The 14,554-nt window shown below is 45.7% G+C and overlaps 1 protein-coding gene across 1 annotated transcript in view; it reads right to left on the bottom strand.

Moving 5' to 3' along the window:
• PAK3 (p21 (RAC1) activated kinase 3) overlaps positions 1-12,938 on the bottom strand; it is a 171,181-nt gene extending 158,243 nt beyond the window's left edge. Inside the window, exon 1 of the mRNA XM_040442366.1 lies at positions 12,781-12,938. The gene's annotated coding sequence lies outside the window, so the exon portion shown is untranslated. The remainder of the gene's footprint in view (positions 1-12,780) is intronic.
• Positions 12,939-14,554: the final 1,616 nt, after the last annotated feature.

The raw sequence follows: 14,554 nt of genomic DNA, 5'->3' as shown, positions 1-14,554 counted from the left end.
CTCTTGTATCATCTGAAGCACAAGGTCAATTCACAGACGTGTCCCCCGCTTTGAAGTTGGTTGAAAAACTGTTAAAATACCAAGAAATTTCCCCCATCCCACAAGATGTGTGAATAAAGAGTCAAGCTTTTTCCGACAATGTAATATTTCCAATACTACTGTACTGGCCGCGTCCCAGATTCCATCATATAAGGCCGCATGCACACGAATGTTGCTTGGGTCAGCATCCGGACCCATTCACTTCAATGTGCAAATGCAGAAAGCACACAGCCGGTGTCCATGTTTTGCAGACTGCAAATCAAGGCACGGCCATGAGTATACAGTGATCAACTATATTCTTCCAGTCAAAAAGGACAGCTACAACAGCAAAAGCCACTGGCCCCTACAATAAATTAATGGGGTCTGTCAACTGCAACAGTTGTCCACCATGCAACAGCAAACGCCACCCCCTTCTTCAAACGTTGAACGTTTTTGTTTAAATCCTGATGGTCTATTCTCAGTATAAGTCAATAGGTCATTAAAGGGGTTCTGCATTTTCATTTAACTGATGATCTACCCTCCTCTATGTACCGTATTTTTCGCCCCATAAGATGCATTTTTCCCCCTAAAAGTGGGAAGCACTCATTAGTACCGGAGGACCAGGAAGCGGTGAAGGCTCAGGTCTCACCTCTTCCTGGTCCTTGGCTGTGCACAGCGCAAGCGTGCTCTGTGACATCACGCTGGGCGCATCAGGTCACAGCACAGCCGACAGCAGGAAAAGCAGGAGCGCCGAAGGTGGGGAGTGGTGGTGTCCAGTGCAGGAGAGGTAAGTGTTTATATTTAATTTTATGTGCTCTCTGTGGCATGGGGGCTGATATGAGGCAATGGGGCTGATGAGAGGTTTCATTGGGGGGGGGGGGGGGGGGTCTAATCTGAGGTCTTATTGGAGTCTTATTAACATTGGGGGGTCTGATTGGTGGTCTGACCTGAGGTCTAATGAAAAATAAATTGTCCTCCTCTAAAACCTAAGTGCGTCTTATGAGCCGGTGCGTCTTATAGGGTGAAATATATGATACTTCATGTCTCCTCATGATCTTATCTGTATTCAGGGTTAGGGGCTGAAGTCGTTTTTTCGCCAGGTGCAAAGAATACCATAGATAAGTCTATAATGAAACAATAAAAATTATTACATCCACACATTAATGTGGTGGGGATGTATATTACTAAAAGACCACGTCAACCTCAAGAAAAAATTACCCCAAATTCACACCAATTATGAAACTTACATTTTAAATCATCATTTAAAATATTACTGGTATAATAAAGAAAAAAAAAAGAAAAAAGGAAATTGAGGAGAATTTCCTTTATTATACCAGTACTATTTTAAATGATATTAGTAGTGTTAATTTGGGTTAATGAGCAATTTGGTCTCTTAATTTAGGGTTCATTCAGACGGCCGTATGAATGAGTCCGCATCCGTTCTGCAATTTTGCGGAACGGGTGTGGACCCATTCATTTCAATGGGGCCGCAAAAGATGCGGACAGCACAGAGTGTGCTGTCCGCATCCATGGGTCCGTTCATCAGCACTGAGCCGGAGGATCCAATTGGCTGTCCGTCAAGACACTGGACAATCCTATTGACAACCTTTGGGGGATGGATGGCAAGGGAAGTTTACAAAAATGGACAACAGTTCCAGACAGTAGATGGCCTTCGTGCGGCCGTCTTCACCACTTGGAGAAATGTTCCCACTCACCTCATGGAAACGCTTGCATCAAGCATGCCAAAACGAATTTTTTAAGTGATAAACAATAACGGCGGAGCTACTCATTACTGAGTTCATGTTTGGAAGTTGGATTTCTGTTTTGGTGGGGGGGGGGGGTTAGTTTTTTTTTGGAGGTGTGGTCCTAAACATTTGATCAGCTGAAAAACAGCCTGTTTCAGTTTATTCGTTGTTTTCATTAAATTGAATGCTCAAAAAATGTTTTGTCTCACTCCCATTTCTTCTTTTTGCATGTTGAAGCTCTACTTGGAACCTTGTTAAGATCCAGCCATGCTAAATATGATTTTTTGCCATTTTTCAAGTGGTCTTAAACTTTTGATCAGGACATATATATATATATATATATATATATACACACACACACACACACACACACTGCTCAAAAAAATAAAGGGAACACTTAAACAACATAATGTAACTCCAAGTCAATCACACTTCTGTGAAATCAAACTGTCCACTTAGGAAGCAACACTGAGTGACAATCAATTTCACATGCTGTTGTGCAAATGGGATAGACAACAGGTGGAAATTATAGGCATTTAGCAAGACACCCCCAATAAAGGAGTCGTTCTGCAGGTGGTGACCACAGACCACTTCTCAGTTCCTATGCTTCCTGGCTGATGTTTTGGTCACTTTTGAATGCTGGCGGTGCTTTCACTCTAGTGGTAGCATGAGACGGAATCTACAACCCACACAAGTGGCTCAGGTAGTGCAGCTTATCCAGGATGGCACATCAATGCGAGCTATGGCAAGAAGGTTTGCTGTGTCTGTCAGCGTAGTGTCCAGAGCATGGAGGCGCTACCAGGAGACAGGCCAGTACATCAGGAGACGTGGAGGAGGCCAACAACCCAGCAGCAGGACCGCTACCTCCGCATTTGTGCAAGGAGGAACAGGAGGAGCACTGCCAGAGCCCTGCAAAATGACCTCCAGCAGGCCACAAATGTGCACGTGTCTGCTCAAACGGTCAGAAACAGACTCCATGAGGGTGATATGAGGGCCCAACGTCCACAGGTGGGGGTTGTGCTTACAGCTCAACACCGTGCAGGACGTTTGGCATTTGCCAGAGAACACCAAGATTGGCAAATTCGCCACTGGCGCCCTGTGCTCTTCACAGATGAAAGCAGGTTCACACTGAGCACATGTGGCAGACGTGACAGTGTCTTGAGACGCCGTGGAGAACGTTCTGCTGCCTGCAACATCCTCCAGCATGACCGATTTGGCATTGGGTCAGTAATGGTGTGGGGTGGCATTTCTTTGGAGGGCCGCACAGCCCTCCATGTGCTCACCAGAGGTAGCCTGACTGCCATTAGGTACCGAGATGAGATCCTCAGACCCCTTGTGAGACCATATGCTGGTGCGGTTGGCCCTGGGTTCCTCCTAATAAAAGACAATGCTAGACCTCATGTGGCTGAAGTGTGTCAGCAGTTCCTGCAAGACGAAGGCATTGATGCTATGGACTGGCCCGCCCGTTCCCCAGACCTGAATCCAATTGAGCACATCTGGGACATCATGTCTCGCTCTATCCACCAACGTCACGTTGCACCACAGACTGTCCAGGAGTTGGCAGATGCTTTAGTCCAGGTCTGGGAGGAGATCCCTCAGGAGACCGTCCGCCACCTCATCAGGAGCATGCACAGGCGTTGTAGGGAGGTCATACAGGCACGTGGAGGCCACACACACTACTGAGCCTCATTTTGACTTGTTTTAAGGACATTACATCAAAGTTGGATCAGCCTGTAGTATGTTTTTCCACTTTAATTTTGAGTGTGACTCCAAATCCAGACCTCCATGGGTTGAAAAATTTGATTTCCATTTTTTTACTTTTGTGTGATTTTGTTGTCAGCACATTCAACTATGTAAAGAACAAAGTATTTCAGAAGAATATTTAATTAATTCAGATCTAGGATGTGTTATTTTTGTGTTCCCTTTATTTTTTTGAGCAGTGTATATAAAAGTAAAAGAAGGCCAGCAGCACACCACGGATTTCAAAGGAAAACGTGCAGTTTATTCACCCAGTGTCAGCAGCGACGTTTCAATCGCTTCTGACACTGGGTGAATAAACTGCACGTTTTCCTTTGAAATCCGTGGTGTGCTGCTGGCCTTCTTTTACTTTTATTGAAATGTACCTTGGTGCTGGTCCACAGTGGCCTGACTTGCACCGGAACATAGCATTAATTCTGAAAATAGGCTTGGGTCCACACTCGTGCAGAAATGTGGTTTTCATTAGCCTAGCTGTACACTAATTTACGGTTAGTTAGGCAAACTGATATGAAGGAAGGTGATCAGATTCCTGGATAATTTCCTCTCTGCCACTACACACATCTAAGGCTGGTTTCACATCACCGTTTAGTTTGCCGTTCTTCGGATCCATTGGATGAACAAAACAAAAAAATAAAAACGATCCTGTGTTTTAAGCATCCGTTATGCACATTTGGTATCCGTTTTAGTGATTGCTGTCTGAGATACAAGACTTTTTTTTTTCTCTGTGTAAAAAAACAGATCTCAGACGGAAACAGCTAAGGCTACTTTCACATCTCCGCTTTGCCTTTCCGCTATTGAGATCCGTCATAGGATCTCAATAGGGGATGAAAACACTTCAGTGTTGTCCCCATTCATTGTCAATGGGGACAAAACTGAACGAAACGGAATGCATCGGATCGGATGCGGCCCAAAAATAGGTTTGTGTGCATGAGCCCTAAAGAAGCCGTTTCAAAGACATCTCCTTTCGAAATGCGGCTCCTGGGGCGATCAGCTGATTGGGACGCATCCCATTTCCTGGCTTTTTTCGTCAGGGGAAGCCACAGCCAAAAGAACACTGCAAAGGAAACGTAGTATTACACGGCAGCCATTCAAACGAAGCCTGCCAAAGCCAGAGCTGCTCGTACCGAGGGGCTCTCCATTCTGGCTGCTGAGGTGGGGTCCAAGCAACCACAGCCATTCATCCCAATAGGGCGGCTTTCCTCTTTTGTATACTGAAATATCTCTTTCATCTGTTTGTGGGAAAGCTGGGTAGCAACAGATGTAGCTGCTGTTACATCTCCTATAGAGGTTATAATCTAGCATGATAATGGCCAAATGTGCCGCCAACCGCGCAGCAGAAACCATCAGCATGCGCTTTACAATTTTTAGTATTTTTTGCTTCCCCCCCCCCCCCCCCCCCATCAACGTTTTTGGGGGAAGAAAAGACACAAATCCACAACAAATCAAGACTCAGGCTGCACAGAATGCCCTGAATGGAAAGGGTTAACGTTGCATGTTGGTCCAGCATTAGACAGGACAATTACCACCATATAAATAGCCCATATTATATTAGGCATCAAGCGTGCAGCTGATGATCCGGAAGGCCCGTCGCTAATAAGGCAGGCGCGCTCTCAATGCTCCCACTTTAGGAGTAGCAGATGGCAGTGGAGATACCGCTTCCAAATTAACATGAAAATACCAGGATATCGAGCGCAGATTGCCTCCGAGCAGTGAATTCTTTTCATCGCCTCTGCTCCGCTCATACCTCCGAGTTGCTTTCATTAGGTCTTCATTAATAACGGCAAAAGCCACTTAGTACGGTGCAGCCATCTCCGCGACCCAGGAGAGCATCAATACCAACACTCCTAGCATGTTTGCAAACAGCTACAGCCGGGGGCAACCCATAGTCCAGGAATCTAGTTATTTTCTCTACGTTGTTCCGAAATGTTCTGGTTAACAAGCTCATGGATCTCAGGTGGCATATGCCCTCAACTGGCATCATGAAGCCTCCATTTGTGGGGAACGCAATAATCGGACCTGCTGCTTCATTGTACCCAGTGACACAAACAGGGATCTGACACCTTGTTCTGTGGCGCTGGATAAAGGCTCATGCACATGGGACAGTTTTTTGTTTGTGTCAATTCGGTTTTTATTGTGGCCTGTATGCGGAACAGTTCATTTCAATTGGGCTTGGAAAAAAAAAAAAAAAAAAACTGAAACGAAACCGTATCCGTAAGTCCACAAGTCCGTTCCGCAAAAAAATAGAACAAGTTCTATTTTTGTCTGTTTTGCGGACAAGGACAGGCATTGTTTCAATGGATCCGCGAAAAATACGGATCTGACACAGACGGCACCCGTTTTTTTTTGCGGATCCGTGCTTTAGAGACTGCAAAATACATACAGTCGTGTGCATGAGCCCTAACAGTATGGGCTCATGCACACGAACGTATATTTCGGCCGTATTCGATCCGCATTTTGTAAATGAGTCAAATGAGGACCCATTCACTTCAATAGGGCCGCCAAAGATGTGGACAGTACACCGTGTGCCGTCCGCATGCGTATGTCTGCTATTCTTGTCCATATTACGGACAGCCTGCCAGAATTCACACAGCTCACCCAGTGCTTTGTCTGGCATGTAGTATGTAAAACACACAGGCCCAAATTTACCAATGTGTCTGCACCTAGAATCGCTCCAAATTGTTCAGCTCGTCCAGAATGGGGAAATGAAAGGGGCGCGGCCCAAGATGACACTTCCTGCGAAAATTCTGCCACTATTCTAAAGTAAAATTCTGTCTCAATCTAAGGGCTCATGCACACAAACGTATTTTTTTGTCCGTTCCGTTTTTGTGGCATATATGCGGAACCCTTCACTTCAATGGGGCCGAACAGAAAGCGGAAATGACTCCGTGAGCAATCCGTGTCCGTATTTCCACACTGAAAAAAAAAGAGAACATGTCCTATTATTGTCCACATGACAGACAAGGATAGGACTGTTCTATTAAGGGCCAGCTGTTCCGTTCCGCAAAATGCAGAATGTTCACGACCGGAATCAGAGTTTTGCAAATCTGCGGACCGCAAAACATCCGACGGTCGTGTGCATGAGCCCTAAGCCAACCAGCATTTGGTACAGAGTCAGAGAACAGTGTCTATCCCAGCGTCAGATTTATCATCCAGCCTGAGCCCCTGGGAGAAATCTTCCGCAGGTCTAAGGGGATCATTTATTAATATGTAACTTTTTGCACTTTATCTTTCAGCGCATCTGCTCTGTTTGCCATTTGTTATACTTGTTGTATGAAATGACTACTGATTTTTCAAGTCAAATCATAACTATTAGGCTCCATTCACACGTCCACAAAACACGGAAAGCAGCAATGTGCGTTCCGCATTTTGCGGACCGCACATTGCCGGGACTAATAGAATATGCCTGTTCTTGTCCGCAATTGCGGACAAGAATAGGACATGTTCTATTTTTTTGCGGAACGGAAGTGCGGACCCGGAAGTGTGGATGCGCAATTCCGTGTCCGGGCAGCACATCGTGCTGCCCCATAGGAATGAATGTGTCCGCAATTCCGTTCCGCAAAATGCGGAACGAAATTGCGGACGTGTGAATGGAGCCTAAGGCTACTTTCACACTTGCCGTAGCCCTTCCCGGCAAGGGGAACAGCCTGACGGATCTGTGCTACCGCAAGTCCACCGTACAGCCAGAAGTCCGCTCCGGCCCCATTCACTATAATGGGGGCAGGCCAGAGGTCCAGCCGCACCACGGCAAACAAACCGTCAGCGTGGCGCACACATGATATTTTCAAAAAGTTGCGATGATAAATCTGGCTAAAAACTTAGGCTCACCGTCAAAACATCTGGGCACGTCGCAAGCCACCGTAAAAATGGCCAAAATAGGTAAATCTGGTACAAATGCTTATTCCACCTACAAAAATCACTCCATTACCCTCTATGTTTATACCATCCACAGGCTTAGTAAATCTGCCCCACAACGTGTGCATATATGATTAGTCAATCATTAGGATGGGCCATCAATATTAGATCATGGAGATCCAACTCCAGCGCTCCTGAAGAGGCCACATTGCCTGGCAAGCGTCGCAGACCCTACATTGCGTACACTGCCCCACACTGCTTGTACTAGCGCCTGTGCCTGGTATTACAATTCAGTGCTACGGTGAAGCGAACTGTAATACCACGCACAGCCACAACTGAAAATATGGAGCCCGCTAATGCAGTGCTTGCTGGCGCACCATGGCACCTTCGACCGCCTTCAGCGGAGACAGACCTCCATTGATCTAACAATAATGACTTACCTTAAAGGGGCTTTCCAAGATTATTTTTTTTTAAACTGATCACCTATCCTCTGGGGATAGCTCTGCGGCCTTCCAGCTTTTTCTAGGCTATGTGACGACCTTGCTTGAATATCTAGTGCGAATTTTCTTGCGCGGCACGAGATGACATTACGCCGGCTGGCGTGGTGACATCATACATCACCACACACAGGATTTATGCCGAGATCTCAATCAACATGGCGGCCTGTCGCGATCAAATGGAGGAGGTAAGCATGATTTTTTTTGTTTCTTACACTATTTCAGTTTAAATCAATTCGCTACCACGAAGCACGAGAAGATTCGGCTTCACGCCAAATTGAATTCATCCTGAAATTTGGATAGAATTCCACTTCGTTGGATTGGATTCGTTCATCTCTACTCAGATAATAAACACATCCGCTATTCACTGGATGGCGCTGTGGTTGGCGAGCTAAGAAAAGGCTCTGGCGCCCCTGTGAGCATTGGTGCCTTCTCAAACAGCTGATCGGCAGGGTTGCTGAGTGTCGGACCCCCGCCGATCAGAGGATAGGTCATCCGTTAAAAAAAAAAATCTCAAAGTCCTTTAAGGTCATCAGACTTAGGCTACAACGCTTCCGTTACCGATAATACAACCATCTGCTATGAACGGATCTGGTTGTATTATCTTTAACATAGCCAAGACGGATCAGTCATGAACTCCACTGAAAGTTAATAGGGGACGGATCCGTTTTCTACTGCATTGTGGGTTATGCCGGATGCGTCTTCCTCCGCATCCCAGGACGGAAAGCAAACTACAACATGTTGCGGTTTGCTCTCCGGTATGAGATCCGAATGCATTTTGGAGCACTCCGTTCTGTTCAGTTTTGTCCCCATTGACAATGAATGGGGACAAAACTGAAGCGTTTTTTTCCGGTATTGAGACCCCAAGTCGGAAATCAATACTGGAAAACTAAAAGGCTAGTGTGAAAGTAACCTTAAAGAATGCAAGAACCCTTTTAAGGCCCCTTTCACACATCAGTGAAGCACATTGGACTGTAACCCCACAGAAGCACGCCCTATTATTAAGATCACGGGTCCTTCATGAACATCTACAGGTCCATGAAAACCGCAGACAAAAAATGGATGCCATTGAGTTTAGTTCACAGTTTACATGGACCACTGGCAGGAGATGCTCTGGAAATTCATTTTCATCCTAGCAAGGTTTGTGGAATACGGATGACACATGGAGAGCAAAAAAACGAAAGCAAGGACAAAACGCAGATCCCTCATGGACATCCTCAGAGATGTCATCACGGACATAGTGTGAATGAGACCTGACAAGTGTGTGTATGGTGTACTAGGCCTCGTCCACATTTCCGTGTCAGAGACACGTCCGTGAAAAAAAAGCATACGCGTTTTATCCATAAAAATGTCTATGAAGGACCCATGGTTGGCCCGCGTGTCTGTTTTCACCATCCGTAATTCACTGGCGTTGCTCAGCTGAAAACTGAATTTCCAAAAGAATCTCCTATCAGTCTTCAGTGAAAAACAGACGCACTCAAAGTAGTTCATGTCTCCATGATTTTTTTACTGACCCGCGGTCAGTAAAACGAAAATACTGAAATGTGAACAGACAGTTAAATCAATGGGTACGTGTACTGTCCATGGAAAATGCGGACAGCACATGTCAGTGAAAAACGGAGAGGTGGGGGAGGCCTCTTGCACACGAAAGTTTTTTTTCCATTTAGGTTCCGTTTGCGGAATAATTCATTAACATTAATCCGTCAAAAAAAAAAAAAAAAAAGTTACTCTGTATGCCTTCCATTTCCGTATTTCCGTTCTATTCAAAGATAGAACATGTCCTATTATTGTCCGCATAACGGAAGAGGATAGTACTGTTCAGGGGCCAGCTGTTCCGTTCCGCAAAAAAACTGAATGCACACGGACATCATCCGTATTTTTTGCGGATCTGTTTTTTACGGACCGCAAAATACTGAAAAAGCCATACGGTCGTGTGCAAGAGGCCTTAGAGTGTTGAAAGTTGCATGCAGCATATTAACCCAAAAAAGTAATAGGTCTGGGAGCACGATGGCGTCCACGGCACGTACCGTTACCTCACATTTCTTGAGGCCGCCCCATACTGATGAATCGCTGGCCAACTAGAACACAATGCACATTAGTGATGTCTGCTACCAGCTGCATGCAGGAGTAGCAGATACATGGCACGGTTCATATACCGCTGGGAATAGGCAGATGATTAGTCAGGTCTGTGACATGATGGATAACCTTCCCCGACGCCATAAACTCCGCCACTAATCACCAAGAGCGTTCTGTTACTACTAAAATGTAATCAGCGCAGAATCAGGCAGATTAATTTACTGCCTGTTGCTATGGAGACAGCATCGGTTGCTATACATATGTAACGTAGTGATCCAATGAACATGGCGTAGACCGCTGCACTGAGCAAGCAGATTCTGCACCACGACCTCCCATACAGAGTAAATGATGGCGACATCTCAGAGCTCCGCACCAGGTAACACATCTGTAGTGTCACACAGGATGCCAGGTACACTTACTGCACATCAGCTCTGCTACATCTGGATTGGTAGGCTGAAGGCCTGGTCTACGGCCATCAGTTATATACAAAATATACAGCATCAAAAACCAATCAGAAGCTTCTGGTATAGAAACATCCTGCAGCATCCTCTCCATACCGTACACTACAGGAGGGGGGCACATAGCGTACAATACAGGAGGGGGGCATATAGATAGCGTACAATACAGGAGGGGGGCACATAGCGTACAATACAGGAGGTGGGCATATAGCGTACAATACAGGAGGGGGGCATATAGCGTACAATACAGGAGGGGGGCATATAGATAGCGTACAATACAGGAGGGGGGCATATAGATAGCGTACAATACAGGAGGGGGGCATATAGATAGCGTACAATACAGGAGGGGGGCATATAGATAGCGTACAATACAGGAGGGGGGCATATAGATAGCGTACAATACAGGAGGGGGGCATATAGATAGCGTACAATACAGGAGGGGGGCACATAGCGTACAATACAGGGGGGGGCATATAGATAGCGTACAATACAGGAGGGGGGCACATAGCGTACAATACAGGAGGGGGGCACATAGATAGCGTACAATACAGGAGGGGGGCATATAGTGTACAATACAGGAGGGGGGCACATAGATAGCGTACAATACAGGAGGGGGGCACATAGATAGCGTACAATACAGGAGGGGGGCACATAGATAGCGTACAATACAGGAGGGGGGCACATAGCGTACAATACAGGAGGGGGGCATATAGATAGCGTACAATACAGGAGGGGGGCATATAGATAGCGTACAACACAGGAGGGGGGCATATAGATAGCGTACAATACAGGAGGGGGGCATATAGATAGCGTACAATACAGGAGGGGGGCATATAGTGTACAATACAGGAGGGGGGCATATAGCGTACAATACAGGAGGGGGGCATATAGATAGCGTACAATACAGGAGGGGGGCACATAGATAGCGTACAATACAGGAGGGGGGGCATATAGATAGTGTACAATACAGGAGGGGGGCACATAGCGTACAATACAGGAGGGGGGCACATAGATAGCGTACAATACAGGAGGGGGGCACATAGATAGCGTACAATACAGGAGGGGGGCACATAGATAGCGTACAATACAGGAGGGGGGCACATAGATAGCGTACAATACAGGAGGGGGGGCACATAGATAGCGTACAATACAGGAGGGGGGCACATAGATAGCGTACAATACAGGAGGGGGGCACATAGATAGCGTACAATACAGGAGGGGGGCACATAGATAGCGTACAATACAGGAGGGGGGCATATAGATAGCGTACAATACAGGAGGGGGGCATATAGATAGCGTACAATACAGGAGGGGGGCATATAGATAGCGTACAATACAGGAGGGGGGCATATAGATAGCGTACAATACAGGAGGGGGGCATATAGATAGCGTACAATACAGGAGGGGGGCATATAGATAGCGTACAATACAGGAGGGGGGCATATAGATAGCGTACAATACAGGAGGGGGGCACATAGATAGCGTACAATACAGGAGGGGGGCACATAGATAGCGTACAATACAGGAGGGGGGCATATAGATAGCGTACAATACAGGAGGGGGGCACATAGATAGCGTACAATACAGGAGGGGGGCATATAGATAGCGTACAATACAGGAGGGGGGCACATAGATAGCGTACATCTGATCCAGGCCTCTGCATTTCTCCCCTGCAACCCAGTTCCTCAGTCCACAGTCTGAGCCAATGGCAAGTACCAGCAATCTAGCCAATCAGCCGCTGGCCCTCGTGTGCCGCCATCCACACACGGTATATATAGGCCGTCCGCACACCGCATCCAGGTATCCCTTTATACATGAGCTCAGCATTCTCCATCTAAATCTGACCCTGGGGATGACATCTGGAGCGTTGGGCCAGGTGGAGGGACAAAGGATCAGATGTGACCCTCCCAAAGCATTTACCCCATTAACCCCTGCTGGTCTGCAGGTGAAGCCTGACAATGCCCCATACATCACCCAGAGGGGCAGGCATGTACACAAAATGGGCATCTGTAATCTGCATCATATTCATGGGCAAACGGTGGAACGCGTCAATATAATGATGAGGCGTGGTATATAATATATTACAGCGATTAACAATCTATACGGCAATCACACACTAATATCTCAGCACTGTACAATGTATATCTTGGCAAATATATATATATATATATATATATATATACACACATACATACATACTATATACACCACAGTGCTATACAATCTATATGGTGACATAGACATATATGCTCTTCATAGTCTAGGAGCAGTGAGCCTGACAGCCTGGCACCATTGTGTAGTGGGCAGCCCTGGCAGTATGGGGCGGCTGCTGTCTCTCACACACAGAGGATGCTTCCATGTCAGCCATGTCCTCACCTCGGCGAGTGTCTCCTGCCCTCGCTCCTGTGGAGACGCTGGTCGCTGGTGCAGAGCCTCTCAGGGGCGGCTCATCTGCTCTCCATGACACGGACAAGGAGCTGCTCGCTGGAAGAGATGCTCCTGCTTCTTGTTCCTGCAGCCAGGCGGAAGTGATCCCCCGCCGCACACTCTCACACAGGGACGGGCGGCTGCTGCACTCGGCTTGTACGGCCGCCCCCTCCTCCTCCTCACACCGCTCTCCCCCCAGCCACAACTTCTTCTTTTTATTAACCCCTTTCTAACGCCATAAATGTACAGCAATGACATAAAGCAGATATATAGGGATTTGTGTGCGGTTGCCCATAGCAACCGACCAGGTTTTACCTCAGGTAATACCATGCCTCCCAACTTTTTGGATGGTCAAAGAGGGACACTTAGGGTTCATTGTGTGAAAAATCCTTTTTACCTGCATATCTATACACTTCTATAGTTTTCTCTTACAAAATGGCGCAAAGCAATGACCTTTTTTCCATTAGGTTAAGTAAATAATTGTTGCGCCATTTTTCAGCAATACACAGAGCTTTTTTGTGTTGTGTTTATTTTCATATTTTTTTATAACTGTAAAAAAAATCTATGAAAAATAGTTGTTTTTAAAAAATTTTTTATTTTTTTTGTTAACCACCTCAGCCCCCAGTGCTTAAACACCCTGAAAGACCAGGCCACTTTTTACACTTCTGACCTACACTACTTTCACCGTTTATTGCTCGGTCATGCAACTTACCACCCAAATGAATTTTACCTCCTTTTCTTCTCACTAATAGAGCTTTCATTTGGTGGTATTTCATTGCTGCTGACATTTTTACTTTTTTTGGTATTAATCGAAATTTAACGATTTTTTTGCAAAAAAATGAAATTTTTCACTTTCAGTTGTAAAATTTTGCAAAAAAAACAAGATCCATATATAAATTTTGCTCTAAATTTATTGTTCTACATGTCTTTGATAAAAAAAAATGTTTGGGTAAAAAAAAAAATGGTTTGGGTAAAAGTTATAGCGTTTACAAACTATGGTACAAAAATGTGAATTTCCGCTTTTTGAAGCAGCTCTGACTTTCTGAGCACCTGTCATGTTTCCTGAGGTTCTACAATGGCCAGACAGTACAAACACCCCACAAATGACCCCATTTCGGAAAGTAGACACCCTAAGGTATTCGCTGATGGGCATAGTGAGTTCATAGAACTTTTTATTTTTTGTCACAAGTTAGCGGAAAATGATGATTTTTTTTTTTCTTACAAAGTCTCATATTCCACTAACTTGTGACAAAAAATAAAAACTTCCATGAACTCACTATGCCCATCAGCGAATACCTCCTTGGGGTGTCTTCTTTCCAAAATGGGGTCACTTGTGGGGTAGTTATACTGCCCTGGCATTCTAGGGGCCCAAATGTGTGGTAAGGAGTTTGAAATCAAATTCTGTAAAAAATGACCAGTGAAATCCGAAAGGTGCTCTTTGGAATATGGGCCCCTTTGCCCACCTAGGTTGCAAAAAAGTGCCACACATCTGGTATCTCCGTATTCAGGAGAAGTTGGGGAATGTGTTTTGGGGTGTCATTTTACATATACCCATGCTGGGTGAGAGAAATATCTTGGCCAAATGTCAACTTTGTATAAAAAAAATGGGAAAAGTTGTCTTTTGCCAAGATATTTCTCTCACCCAGCATGGGTATATGTAAAATGACACCCCAAAACACATTCCCCAACTTCTACTGAATACGGAGATACCAGATGTGTGGCA

This window comes from Bufo bufo, chromosome 8 (genome assembly GCF_905171765.1).
Source record: "Bufo bufo chromosome 8, aBufBuf1.1, whole genome shotgun sequence".
In the NCBI taxonomy this organism is placed as follows: domain Eukaryota; kingdom Metazoa; phylum Chordata; class Amphibia; order Anura; family Bufonidae; genus Bufo; species Bufo bufo.
This window is presented reverse-complemented; position numbering and strand designations above follow the sequence as displayed.